This window comes from Notolepis coatsorum (assembly GCF_963971535.1).
Source record: "Notolepis coatsorum genome assembly, chromosome: 13".
Classification (NCBI taxonomy): domain Eukaryota; kingdom Metazoa; phylum Chordata; class Actinopteri; order Aulopiformes; family Paralepididae; genus Notolepis; species Notolepis coatsorum.
The window spans coordinates 127,053,806-127,068,715 of NC_140177.1; the positions used below are offsets into that span (position 1 = coordinate 127,053,806).

Below are 14,910 nucleotides of genomic sequence, written 5' to 3' on the forward strand. Positions count from 1 at the left end.
ACAAGATTTGTTGTAGGAACAGTTTGGGAGAGGGAGGTTGTGAGTTTTGAGTTCCAAAAAATGTAGCCTTAAAGTTTAAAGCTCAATATATAAAAACGTGGCACTTTACAGTGAACAGGAAGGGTCTATTTGTATTAAAAACAATAGATTGATTTTCCTTTAAATGTCTGGAAGAGCTCAAAAATACAAATGTCAAATGATATTTTCATTACCTTTTTTTTGTTGATCTAAATGTTACTGATTGTGTTAAATGGGCATATGATATCATCCTCATATCGATTGCAGGCACGCTGAACTCTAATCGTATCGTATTGTATCGTGAGAGACTTTGTGATATCGGCAAATATCGTATCGTTGTCCAAAGAATCGATATCGTATCGTATCATGATGAAACTGGTGATTCCCACCCCTAGTCACTAGTCACTACACATCCTGCTAAGTCAAAACAGAAAGCCGCCATCTTTAAATCACCTCTGGAACTATTTAGCAACATTTCTTTTCAGCAAGAAACAAAGTGCAATAAAAAAAGAAAAGGATACATTCACTGTGTTCTGCCTCATTTATTGATTAAACTAAAACCAACATCAACACAATGTACCACCAAGAGCGGAGAGTTTAGTCTCACAAAAAGAGCGCTGATGTTGTTAGCTTACATGCTAAAGTGAATGTGATCTGCCAGTATAAACACTTAGAATTGCGGCTCGGCTAGCGTTTTTGCCCCCCTTAATTGATTTTCGGGGGCTTTTTTTTGTATTTCGGAGGGGCACAACATTTTTATAATGAAAATTAACATAAAGATCTATAAAACATTGTTGAGACTTTTTTTTACAGTCTTCGTCCCTATGTTTGATAACGTAATGTTAATGTCTCCATATATAGGGCTCTACGCTAACCTTTTTCCCAAGGAGCACATGTGCTCTTAAATAAAATGTTAATAAATTAAATCTAAATACAAATTTAGGAGCACACAGGAGCAGAGTGATAATTGTTCAAGTAACACACACACACACACACACACACACGATGTGTGACATGGCTTGGTTTCATGTTTTGAGGTACCTTCAATTATCTGTAAATAATACATACATACTCTAAATAGATTAAATATGATTGTCCCTGAGGGCAAGTTGTGTTGTTGTCAGATCGATCAATGAAATACGTTGCGCGCTCAGCGCTGTGGAATGAAGGAAATGCGCATCGGGATCATTTTGATGTTATTCTTTGGAGTTGTGTTACAAATGGAACGGTCTTTCCCCGCCGAACACAAGTTACTTAACGTTACACAGGTATGCAGATGCTTAGCTTGCTAACGTTAAGATAGCAGTGTAACTTAATGTTACACAGCACTATGCATGCTTGCTGAAAAGCAGAGCTCTCTGTCTCTGTCTGTGTTCGCACCTCTCAAGCACCCTGTAACACGAAGCGGGCCCCGCCGCCTAAATATTAAAGGCAACCAACTTGTGTCTAACCACGCCCAACTTGCGTCTAGCCACGCCCCCGCGGCGACGCGGCCGCTCCGCTCTGCCGCGGAGCTCCGTCGCAGCAGCATTATGTAGCAGTAATCCGCCCTTTTTTACTATCCAGAACTAGCTCAATTGGCAGCGCTCCATTGCTGTGGATCCTACGGCCCGTTGCTGGCAAGTTCGATTCCCCTTTTTTTTTCTTTTTTTTTTTTTTTTCTTTTTTTTAAAGTGCATTCGCATTATTTCGCCGTGAAGTTTAGGCATAACTTTAAGCATTGTTTCGGAGTTGGTTAAGGTTAGGCATTGTTTCGGAGTTGCTTAAGGTTAGAAGGGTTAAGTTTAGGCGCTGTTAAGGAGCTGGTTAAGGTTAGAGTTTGTCTTAGAGAATGGCAATAGACAGCCTATTTCCGCGCTGCAGCGCGAGGCAATAGACAGCCTATTTCCGCGCTGCAGCTCTCTCGCGCTGCCGTGGTCACATGGGCGTATTGGCCAATCAGAGAAACGCTAAACACAAGTTGGTTGCCTAAAATATTCACGCGGCCCCGCCTCCCTCCTTGCATTCCACCCTAAAACTGAATTTCAGTCCAGTTTCTTAACTATTAACAGCGGAGCTGTTTTGTAATCTTCACTCTGCAAGTAAATGATTTTTCCAGTTTGCACACACACATATTATTAGGGGCAAATACGGGGGAAATGCTCGCACTGTAGAGCATATATATAATTATATATATAATTAGTAAACTGTCTGGGGCTTTTATTGCCCCCCTTAACTGATTTTCGAGGGCATTTGGTCAATTTTCGAAGGCATTTTGCCCCAAGCCCCCGTTAATTTCGAACCCTGGTTGAAAACGTTATTTAACAGATTGCAGAATGGGTACAATACGGCTCAATACAAACAATTGTTAAGGGGCCCAGGGGGTGCAGACTGTTGTAGTTTGGTCAAATCAAGCTAATTTACATCAATATTTTTTCTGCTGGGCGGGCAGGAGCGCGGAGCGCTTGATGCGCAAATGAAGGTGAGCGCTGAGCGAGCGTAGAGCAGCTTGGGGGGGGCCAACATGAGCGAATGAGGCGGAACTAAGCCGTCCAGAGCGAAGAGCTAACCTTGTTCCCAGCTTTATCTCGTGAGATAAAGCCTGGTAAAGCACTACAGCCGAAAGTGTGAATCAGGTAGAATGTCCCTCCCCTGAAAGCTGCCTCCGAACGGACCAATCACGACACGGTGTTCATGAAATTCATTCCCCCAGAAACCACCTCGTTATCGCCGCCTCGTCCAGCCTCACGATACTACATGTACAAAAGGCTGGGAGATTTAGGAGACTGTCCATTTAGACACTTGTTGAAAGTGAACGTTAATTAACACTTTAATCGCCATGGGTTAAATTCATAATTTACCATCCCTCGCCAGCTCTATTTGTCTATGGAGAAGTTCCCCTTCTTTGCAGGGCTATAACTTTTTTAATTCTATTGCTAAATTGCCATTATTATGGCCCATTCAATGTCCTATATGTATTGTTCAGGGTGTAGCAACGTTAAACTTTTTCATTCACATATTCATACTAAAATATGGTCTAAAGTATAAGTATGTTTTTATCATTTTCTGCAGCTTTCTTCAGAACGTGATTTATAGCCCTAAATGCATTATATTGATGATCAAATACAGTTTGGTAGGAATCTGTGCGAGATAAAAAGTTTCAACTGGACGTGGTTCTAGAAGTTTCTACGCATCATCTGATGATGACCGGATGGGCGGGGGATCGTTTATAATTCCGTGGGCAGCGTTAGATGATTCATCCAGAGTGGGTCATATGTTCATCAGATCAGTTAGTATAGAAGACGTTAGAAAATAACGCTGAATCTTACCGTGGCTTCCTTGCGCCGCTGGCAGATGAGCGTGGAACAGAATTTTTTCTATTATGGGATGGAGAAATGCCCGATCCATTTCCAGGTTGTATAATAGTATATACGTCCAAATCATGTTGTTTTTTCGAGTTATTTGCACTGATCGATGTTCACTGTCAATACGGAGTCTCTCTAACGATAGCGAGTACCCGGACCACATATGGATGAGCACTACCGGTTCAAAGGTTAATGTCCGGTTGGCGATCTGCCGATCGGCCACCAGATGGCGCTCTTGAACTGCTAGAGAGTTGAGAGGAGATCAGCAGTGTGTCTCAGGGCTCCGGAAAGGAAATATGATTTCGATGACAGATTTTTTAAATATTGACATCAAAGACGAGTTACGGCGTCTTCGGCATAATGAGCATGGCTCGGAATGACGTGAAAACTCTTTCGCGGCGATCATAGTGTTAACTTGAATAATTATTTCATGTTCATTTATTAATCCTGTAAGATTCAGATTGTTAGAAGTCAATGTTATAAAAGTAAGTGCCCACAGTTCATCGTATTATATATCAAGTGTACTAGAAATTCTTTGCAATTTCTGGATTAATAAAGCATCCTCTATGACTTAATTAAAAACTGTAAATATGCCAACATTAGCAGGGTTGCTAGTTTTCAGTTGTAGTCCGTGAGCTAGATGTTTAAGCCAGAAAGAAACCGAAAAATAGGACATTAAAGCGAATATAAAAACGATTTAAACATACTACATGCATTCATGCATCTATAAAAAAAACAGTGTATAGGGACAAATCAAAGCCCCTACATGGACAAGCACTGTATAGGCAGGCATACATATACATCAAAAAAGTCAACCAAACGAACAAGATTCTTGTACCGGATCTCCTCTCTGGTAAACAAGAATACCCTCAAGTCAAGTCAAGAGTTTTATTTGTCACAGCATACAAACATACAGTGAAGACTCTAGCAGGAGCACTCATTCAAGGGTACGACTATGCGTGCACCTCATGGTACCAAAGCACCTCAAAGGCCCTAAAAGCAAGATTACAAACATCACAAAACAAATTGGTCAGACCAGGGTTTCAGTTAGATTTTTTTTTTGCCGGTCTCAGTGTTCTACCGGACAAATGGGATCAATTCCAGTCAGAGTTTATTGAGCTTAAAAACAATTGATAGGCAGGCTATATAAAGAATGACATCCTCAAGGCATGTAGATTTATAATATTTTAACTTAAAACTACCGGTAGGCTACTTTTGCGTATATACAGTCATTAATATATTCCAAATAAAATAAGTCCCTCGAGACTTCGTGCTGCTGCCGACTTGAGGTGTCGGTGGGCAGTCTGCCCGACATTAATAAACAGCAGACATTTGTATTAATTATATCAAGCGAAGAACTGAGAAATTTGGCAGAGAGAGACGGTATTGCACTGTGCGGGCACAGCTCTGTGGGCTCTGCAGCTGCATGCTCTCGCAAATCCAGCACCAAGCTCCCGCTGACACATCGTTGTCATTATTGGTGAAACAACAATGAAACAAATGTAATGATTGTTTCGTTCATCGCATAGCCCTATTTAATATTTTAGCCTATTTTAATACAATTCAAATAATCAAATTGTGCTTGCAAATGTATATACTCTTCTTATACTCCTTTTGTACACATAAATAGTAACAGTAATGTATATTTGTAGATCTGGTATGTCATAAATGTCTAGATGCAACAGTACCGTCTACCTGTATGTCATATAATGGTATGATTATAACATAATTAATTAATTGAAAATGGGGGACCCTGATGTAAACAAGACGAAAGTCTTTCTCTGGTCTGCATCCCCTTAACAATTGTGTGTATTGAGCTGTACTGTATTGTACCCATTCTGCAATCTGTTAATACAATTTTCAATCAATCAATATCCCTGAAAAGTCAGTTTGATTTAGGAAAAGAAATGTCAATTAGAAAGCTTATGTAACTATGTACATATCTTGATTTTACATGCCGCACATCAGTGGGTGCAAAGTTATTCCTATTCCTTTTTTATGCTAAAGGCTTAATGTGTCAAATGCTCTTGCAGTATATTAAGACCTTCTCTGTGTTGGGTCCCTTAAGCATGAGTTCTTTACAGAGCCATGAGAATGTCTTGACTGGATCTGACACCACCCTCTTTGATGCCAGCCTGATATTGGCCCGATCTGGAGACTGGACAATCTCTACACAGTTGGTCAGTCCCATGTTCTTGATGATGTCCTGTCTGGTACTCTTTGATGCGGTAGCAGTGACCGCAAGTACTGGCACAGACTTTGGGAGGATTGAGCGGAGTTCCCCAACCAGTCCACACCACTTCCGGAATTGAGCTTCCTGCTTTTCCCCCTCGCCCCTGTTAGAAAAGAGAAATATTAAGCCTTGTGCAAGGAATAATATAAAAATTTGCCATTAAATAGCCTGTACAGACAGCTAGATATGACATTTGTACATGACATGTTTGTCCTTCATAGATACAGTAATCTAACTTGCATGCCTACAATGAAAATACAAGTCACTCAAATGGTCTCTTTTAGAAATAAAAGGATGCTGCTGAATCGAAAAAAGTCTCAAGGTGGTAAAGGTATAAAGCTGCATGCGTTTTAAGCTAAACTTCAAGTTCAAGCCAGCCGACCATGGTGATAATGAACAACGAGGGGGAAAATGCACAAAAGAAAACACTTTGTGTCTTCCTCTGGAAAGCACTGGCCATTGATTGATTGAAAATATTATTAACAGATTGCAGAATGGGTACAGTACAGCTCAATACACACAATTGTTAAGGGGTCCCCCATTTTCAATTCATCATAACATACATGACATACAGATACAGTACTGTTGCATCTAGACATTTATGACATACCAGATCTACAAATATACAGTACTGTTACAACAGACTGTACTCCAAATGTGTTGTTTTCTTTGTGCATTAAGCCAGTCAATTTGCTATTTGTATGAGATTATAACAGAGTATGTTACCCATTAAAAGTTAATGTCTTGCTTTATAAATTTGTGTGCTCCCCTCGCATTTGACGATCTTAGAGAACAATTAGATTTGAAAACAGCAGTGACCACCACTCGTTAAATCATATAAAACAGTAAAGATCAGATCATATTTGACTTACCACTTAATGTGTGTACTTCGTCTAAAGCCATTCCAATCAACCGCTGCTGGAATATTGGGGTTTGAAGCAGATTTGGTCATCCACTTCTGCACTTTTTCCGGCACAGGCTGCCGATATCCCTTTACTATTAAGGGCACGTACTTGGTCCTCAATAATAGACATTAGTGGACAAACCACTAAAACAATAGGCTCTTCGTGCCATTTGGAATAGCCGTAAGTCTTTGCTAATATGCCATGTTTGGAAAACCAAACTTTTCCCGAATCCTGTCGGCAAACAAGCGAGAACGTCCCGGTCATGTAGCAAATTGTTCAGGCAAAGCCGCTGCAGTGGCTTAAATGAGGAAATATTGTGCACTTCACACGTTTCTATAATTGTTTTGTTGAAAATGTCCACTGATAACTCCATTGTCTTGTTTTTGAGATTCACGAGCGTCTGCTTGCTTTGTTTCGCTGGGGACTATAAACAGATCTGGGGGTGCCCGGAAAACGGAAAGCCTGTAGCCGGTATTTCTGTACTTCCGATTCACACTTTAGGAGGCATAGCTTTTCCAGCCTAGCGAAGAGCTGATTTCTCGGCCGCTCACATGCTCTGGCCGGCACGCACACAAGGAAGGCCAGGTCACTTTTAAATATAATATACAATGGTGAGAATGAATGGGAGTGGATACGGAGTGACTAGCCTAGCCGTTGGCCAAAAACACCCCTCCCAGAGTTTTAAGCTAGGCTAGCCACTCTGTATCAGCTTCCATTCATTTGTGCTATAACTTTCTACTGAAATTGGTATCTATCTTCTAGGCTTGGGCGGTATGACGGTATTACGGTATACCAGGGTATTTAGAAATCCCGACGGTATTGAAAATCAATACCGTCCGTCACCGTCAATATCACAGATGCGCTTCAGCTTCTATTACAGTGAAACAAAGTTTTGAGTGTAGTGCACACACGCGCCAGCAGAGGGCGAGACCAGGCGTCCTCACTAGTGGAGCGAGTGGGTCACAACGGTGTTCACGTTTTACGGTAATGTTGCGACAGTGCTGTGAAAATACCGTAAAGCGTTGTGACGAGAGTTGGTGTGTGTTGTTGTGGTGCACTGGTGGAGCAAGCAAATAATCCGTCTCTTATATCAAGTTTCAAGTTTCAAGTTTCTTTAATAGTTGTCATACAGAAGTACAGAATACTTTCATACAAAATGCTTCTTACTGTTACGCTCCAGAGACTGTGCTAGACAAGATAGTATCAAATAACATAGTATAGCATGTAATTTAGAAGTAGAAAATGAGGTCACAGTGTTCAGTATAGACATATGTACAATGTTCGATGCAGAATAGACGTAACTGAGTTACCATATAATATACAATACTATGCAGTGTACTAATGTACAGTACTATATAGTGCAAAGCAGAAATGGGATGAGGTACAATTTACAGTAAGGTGTACGAGTTGTAGTGCAATCCTTCATCAATAAATATAAAGTGTGGGGAGTGGGTGCTACAGTGTGTTTGTTTAAAGTGAGTGTGTGCGTGTGGATGTGTGTGCTATGTGCGTTTGATGGTTGTTGTTGTGTAGTGTTCATTGTTCGTTTAGCAGCCTGATGGCCTGGGGATAGAAGCTTCTTCTGAGTCTTTCTGTGCTCGCCTTGAGACTCCGGTATCGCTTGCCTGACCGCAGCAGTTCAAAGAGGCAGTTGTTCGGGTGACTGGAGTCTTTAATGATTCTCTTAGCCTTGCCCTTGCAACGCTTGTTGTAAATGTTCTGGAGGGTGGGGAGCCCCCCTCCAATTGTGCGTTCGGCTGAACGTGTCACTCTTTGTAGTCTGCTTCGGTCTTGTGCAGTGCTATTCCCAAACCAGGAGGTGATGTTGCCAGTCAAGATGCTCTCTATTGTACATGAGTAGAAGTTCTTAAGGATCTTCTGACTGACTTGGAACTTCCTTAGGCGCCTGAGGAAGTAGAGGCGTTGTCGTGCCTTCTTCACAACACTGTCAATGTGTGTGGTCCATGTCAAGTCCTCGGATATGTAGGCTCCGAGGTACTTAAAGCTGTTGACTCTCTCAACTCTCTTATATGTGAACTAAAGAGTACAAGGTTTACACAACAGCCCCCACCCGCCTTTTTATTGTATTTGTACCGTCCTGTACTATCCGCTGTCAGCTGTTTATCTCTCTCTGTGAGCTACTGAGCTTGATTAACTAGCGTTAGCTCACGTTAACTAGCGTTAGCTCTGCGGCTAATCTTAGATTACCCTGAACTAAATCAATGACTAGGTTATAAAGCATTCGAGTAGTTTTCACTGCACATAGAAGTAGCCAAACAACGGGAGCATTTCGGGAGCATATGACCAAAACCCAGGCAATTTCAAGCCCTTAATGAATCAAATAGTCTGCCATGGCTAGGCTAGATGCTAACGCAGTAACGCTAACGGTGCGGGCTTCTGACCATTCTGAGAGCTGACGATGATTTATTTACTTGGTAACACGGGGACAAGCCTACTATCTTCTTGTCTGACTCTGGAGAAGCCAGTAAGCGGACATCCCCATCATGATGTTGGTGTGTTCTTTTTAAATGAGCTTATCACCTAAAAAGCTGTATGTTTTTAAGCTCGGCTCTCAACGGGACCTCAATAATTGGATATATATCCATTGTGAATTCATACTCCAGACGCATTACTAACAAGTACACAACAACATGTATAGATTATGGCAAGTTTGAATATAATGATTTGGAATACTGGGGGAATAAATAAACAACATAAACGCAAAAGCGTGCTCACACTGATGAAAAACAAACGGGTTGATGTGGCTCTTCTAAGCGAAACGCACCTTTTAGTGGAAGACAAAGTAACGCTAGCGGACAACCTATATCATAACATTAGCCACTCTTCCTTTGGAACGTGATCCCGTGGAGTTGCTATAGTCGTGAAACGGAAGTTGAATATTGAATTGCAGGAAGTATGGTCTGATACAGATGGTCGGATAACCATAGCTAAAATTGTATACAGGAACAGGAAAATAGCGTTGGTTGCGGCATATGCCCCAAATCTTTACGAGGCTAACTTCTACGCTACACTTACCAGAACAATGTTAAACTTTCCTGAATACTCATTTATAATTGGCGTGGATTTTAATGCCATTTGGGATCCCGGGATGGATAAATCTTATCCCACCTTTTCCAATGATCAGAAAAATTCATCTAATGCATTAAAGGATCGGTCTAAGAATACAGGTGTAAATGACCTATGGCGATCACTCAACCCAACGACCCGAAAGTACTCTTGTTGATCTGCAAGACACAACACATTCTCCAGAATAGATTATGTTTTTGCATCCCCTAGACTATTTGATAACTATGACGTGGAAATGGTACCCAATGCACTTATCAGATCACTGTTATTTACTCCTAAAAGGATCATTTCGTATACTGTCATCCCGAGCCCCAAGATGGCGATTTAACTCGATATTGCTGAAAAACAAGGAATTCATTACACAATTCAAAGAAGCTCTTGTTGAATTCCTGCTGGAGAATGCGCAATCGGTACAGGACCCCAGAATATTATGGATGTCGGTAAAGGGATTTATCAAGGATTTCACCGCTGTCTTTTCCTCCAAAATACGCAAGAATCGTTGTTCAAAACTGGCAGAGCTGGAAACGCTTTACTCTACGTTATTTTCCTCTTTACAATACAACTACTCGGTTCGATTGGAATCTCAAATTAATGTGTTAAAAAAAGAGATTAATGCCATTTTAAAACAACAATCTGAAGTTCAAATACGTAGCACAAGACAACAGTATTACTTTCATGGTTCTAAACCAAGTCCCCTACTAGCTATGCGGATACGAGCCAACGCAAAATTTGCAGATATCCCTACTATTAAGGCCCAGCAAGGACTTGTTACAGACTCTAAAAAAAATCAACGAGACATTCAAAATGTTTTACTCCAACTTGTACAAATCAGAAATGGCCTTCGATCAAAACAAAATGGACATATATCTGTTCCACCCCAGGTGAAAATCTGCATAAAATGTATACCTAGGTAAATGGAATATTGCTCCACTTCTACAAGGGCTATTTGCATATTCTTGGTATCTAGGAACATCTATGGACCTCAATGAATGTATTCTCAGTGTCAGAAATATTGTGTCTATTACTAGGCTTGCTTAAATTGTGATGAAACAAAGGAAAATATGAATTATGATTTTTCTTTTCATCTTTGACAGTGAATAAAACCATGATAATAATGACCAAACTTAAAAAACTGCCACTGAGCTCATTCAGTACCCTCTTGAGATCATGTGTACAAAAGATCTAAGGAAATTAATAAAGGGAAGATGATCAAACTGAAGGTTCTGTATATACCAGGGGTCAGCAACCTTTTTGACATGGAGTGCCTATTTGAAATATAGTTGTAACTAGTGTGCCTCAACAATATTCCATGCATCGTAAAACATTTTTCTCATAATCGGGTCTTTTTAATGATAATTTTTACATTATTACATCATTATTGTTATTATTAACAATATTATTATGATGGTTGTATCAACCCTAAATCTGAGTGGGGGGGGGAATGCAATGCAGACAAACAGCTGCATACAGTGCGACCATTTCACTCACATTTGCCCATTCATTTTTGGACACATCACACCATCGGTGTGTGTACTGTACGTGTGCTGTCATAGCTCCACCTACAGCCCTAATGGAGAACACCAGGATGTGAATGGAGGGTGAATGTGAGGTATATTGTGTAAATAAGTTTTGATTGATCGCAAGACTACACTGTAAAAAAATAAATAATAATAAGTTACCAGAACTTAAAAATATTGAGTTCAGTAACTGTGCATTAAGGTTTTCAGTTTTTAATCTATAATAAGTTAACAGAAAAATAAGTACACAGCCACATTATTTCAACCTAATAAAACTATGTTTATTGTCATTGTTTTAAGAACACAAGTTGACTTGGTAATACTCACATTTTGAGTAAAGAAAATTGCTTTTAACATGTGCAATGTTCAATGAAATAGAAAAATAAATAATAAAATGTGTTGATTAATCCCACTGGTCACAATGGTGACCATAATAATGTTTTGTTATAAGGCTCTGCAAATGTTACTGAATGATGATGTAGCAATGTATTTCCAGCTAAATTGAAATAATAAACAAATAAAGGGTCTCAATTAAATAATGCTGCCCCCTGTGCCTATGCAAATGCCCCCGCGTGCCTATACAGGCACGCGTGCCTAGGGTTGCCTACCCCTGGTATATACAGTACTGAATTCTCCCATCCGGACCAATGCAATTTGAAATATTATTATAGAATATATGCTTATACATTACCTTATTATAGCCAATTCGCACATTTATATATATATACATATAGTATCTTTCAAATGGCCGAGTTCAATTTGGATATAGTATCACCAGGCGTGCATAATAACAGATACTGATATTTACTGTAATCGACTGTACTATTTTATTTCGCCCACAGTGTAACCATTTTGTAACTAATTTCGGATCTAATTCTTCCTACATGTTAACAATAGTGTGGGGAAACTGACTGCGTTTCAATATTTGTCAAAAACGTTACCTTTTGTAGCTTATTATCGCGAATCATAACAATTATTGACATAATTCATTCAGAACACTGAACTTTGAACCCCCATAGAACTTGCCAGGAAGTGTAGATCGGAGAAATTCCAACGCTGGCAGATAGCTAGCGACCTCCTCTACAAAATGGCCGCATAAAAGCTTCAATTCCCATGGTTCAACATTTCCATTTCCGGTTCCGGGTCAAATTGGCGATTGCAAATAGAAAACTTAAAATGATATAAGTACACTTTTAACCTATTGCTGAACTATTGCCAACCTAACGTTTTACATTCTACATGTATTTGTGACATAGTAGTGATAATAATACTTGAAAACGGTTGATTTTAAAATCACAAATTATTTTGCATCTTCATAAAAATATGACTATAATTTAATAAGGTCAAAAGGGGTCGGTACCGACCCCGTCGAGTGGAACAGGTTAATCAAATTAACCTTCCTAAACTATCAGAGGATGACTCTAAACAGTTAGAAACACCCATCACACTAGATGAACTTAGGGAGGCCATATCTGAAATGCAAAGTGGTAAGGCTCCTGGAAGGGACGGTATCCCACCAGAAATGTACCTCTCATGCTGGGATGTAATTGGACCCCTATTACTTAATATGATTTTATACTCAATCAAGGAAGGGAATTTCCATAAGATCGACAATATTGCACTCATAACAGTCCTCCTTAAAAAAGACAAAGACCCCACCGATTGCGGTAGTTATAGACCCTTGAGCCTCCTCGGAACTGATATCGAGCTGTATTCCAAGGTATTAGCCATCAGACTTCAAAAGCATATGATGTCTTTAGTTCATCCTGATCAGACTGGCTTCATAAGAGGCCGCTTGATCACGGATAATATAAGACGGTTATTACATGTGCTAGATGCCAGCAAGGATGACACCCCACCTATAGCGATGCTGTCCCTGGATGTGATGAAAGCCTTTGATAGGTTGGAATGGTCTTATTTATGGGCAGTACTAGAAAGGATGGGGTTAGGAAAAGGATTCATTGATATGATGAAAGTATTATACAAAGACCCATTGGCCATGATTACAACAGGTATAATCACCTCCGAAATCTTCCCGGTATCGCGCTCTTCCAGACAGGGTTGCCCTCTTAGTCCCGGACTATTCGCTTTATCATTAGAGCCTTTAGCACAATATATAAGACAATCCCAATCCATAGAACCAATTAAGGGCACACAACATCATATTAGTTTATATGCAGACAACGTAATATTGTTCATGCAAAACCCTAACACCTCAATGCCTCATCTTCTCAAGTTGATTGATGACTTTGGCAATCTATCGGGATTTAGGATAAATTGGCCAAAGTCGGCCTTCCTTCCACTTAATGCCCCTGCAAAGAATATACTCCTTCCAGAAAAAAATACCAATGGTTAAACACTTCAGATGTTTAGGAGTTGAGGTATTCCCTACTATAAGCCAAACGGTGAAGTACAATTACATAAAATTCCAAGATAAGATCAAATACGACTTTGACAAGTGGTCCAAACTTAAAAACTCAGTACAGGCACGAGTATCAATAGTTAAGATGGATGTTTTACCTAGAATCAACTTCATTAGCTCAATGTTACCGTTACCCCCTCCTGATGGTTACTGGAAAAAATTACACTCCACCGCATATAAATTTATTTGGAATAACAAACCTCCATGAATAAAAAGATCCACCGCACAGAGAAACAAAGCCGACGGAGGTTTGGCATTTCCAGACTTTTACCACTATTTTAAAGCCTACTCTTTAAGACCACTGACGACCTGGTTTGACTCTCGAGCATCTGTATCCTGGAGAAACTTAGAAGAAAATATAGTAGCACCACATAGACATAGTATACACCATATTATCAATTAAGCAATGCGAATTGAAATTTGGCCCCCTTATTACACATGTGATCCGGATATGGCGTGAAACACAAAAAAAATATTCTAACCAACATAAATGGCATAGCCATACTCTCCTATTCAATAACAATGCACTCCTTATTGGAAAACGACCTATAAGATACCCCAAATGGGAAAAGCAGGGCATACACACATTGGGAGATGTTTTCAACAAACAGGGTTTTTGTAGCTATCAAGATATACATAAAAAATGTAACCTCACCAGTTCCACATATTATTTTTACACAGTTATTGGATTGTTTGAAGGCTCATGGAGTCCCATTAAAGATACCAATTGAGCACCACGGATATCACAACTTCTTCTATGAAAGAGACATCGAGAGGCTTCGTATCTGATTTTTATCATCACTTACTAACGTCTTCGTATGGAATCCTCCCCCTAGAGTCTAGACTCAGTCTGGAGGAGGGATATACCAGACTTGGAAATAGATTTTGATTGGCAAGAAGTCTGGGCAAACGTTCGAATTGCGTCTCGTAACCCGGACCATCAACAAATGAATCTTAATTATATTCATAGGACATACCTGACTCCTATAAGATTGAACAGAATGGGACTTAAACAAGGTTCCTTATGTACAAATGGAGATGAGGGTACATTTATGCACATGTATTGGGATTGCCCACCGGTTAAGATATTCTGGGAAGAAGTGTCCCAGCAATTATCAGAATTCTTATTTCTGAACATACCTGTACATCCCTCTGTATTGCTGTTGAATGATGTTTTTCAGTTTGCAGCCCCTATACAGCTAAAGAGACTAGTTTTATCCGGTCTCACAGCTGCTAAAAAGCTGATAGCATCACGATGGTTTCAACTGGATAAAATGTGCCGGAAGGTATGGGTTCTTACCTATCTCGATGTGATTTATCTAGAAATATCTACAGCAAGAATTTTAGATGTCAGTGAAACCAACATTGCAATCTGGTTAGAAGT

At 39.9% G+C, this 14,910-nt stretch overlaps 1 protein-coding gene across 2 annotated transcripts in view; it reads left to right on the plus strand.

The window, feature by feature from the left end:
* The window catches only part of dcaf8 (DDB1 and CUL4 associated factor 8), a 78,207-nt gene that overhangs the window by 47,790 nt on the left and 15,507 nt on the right, over nucleotides 1-14,910 (plus strand). The window lies entirely within an intron of this gene.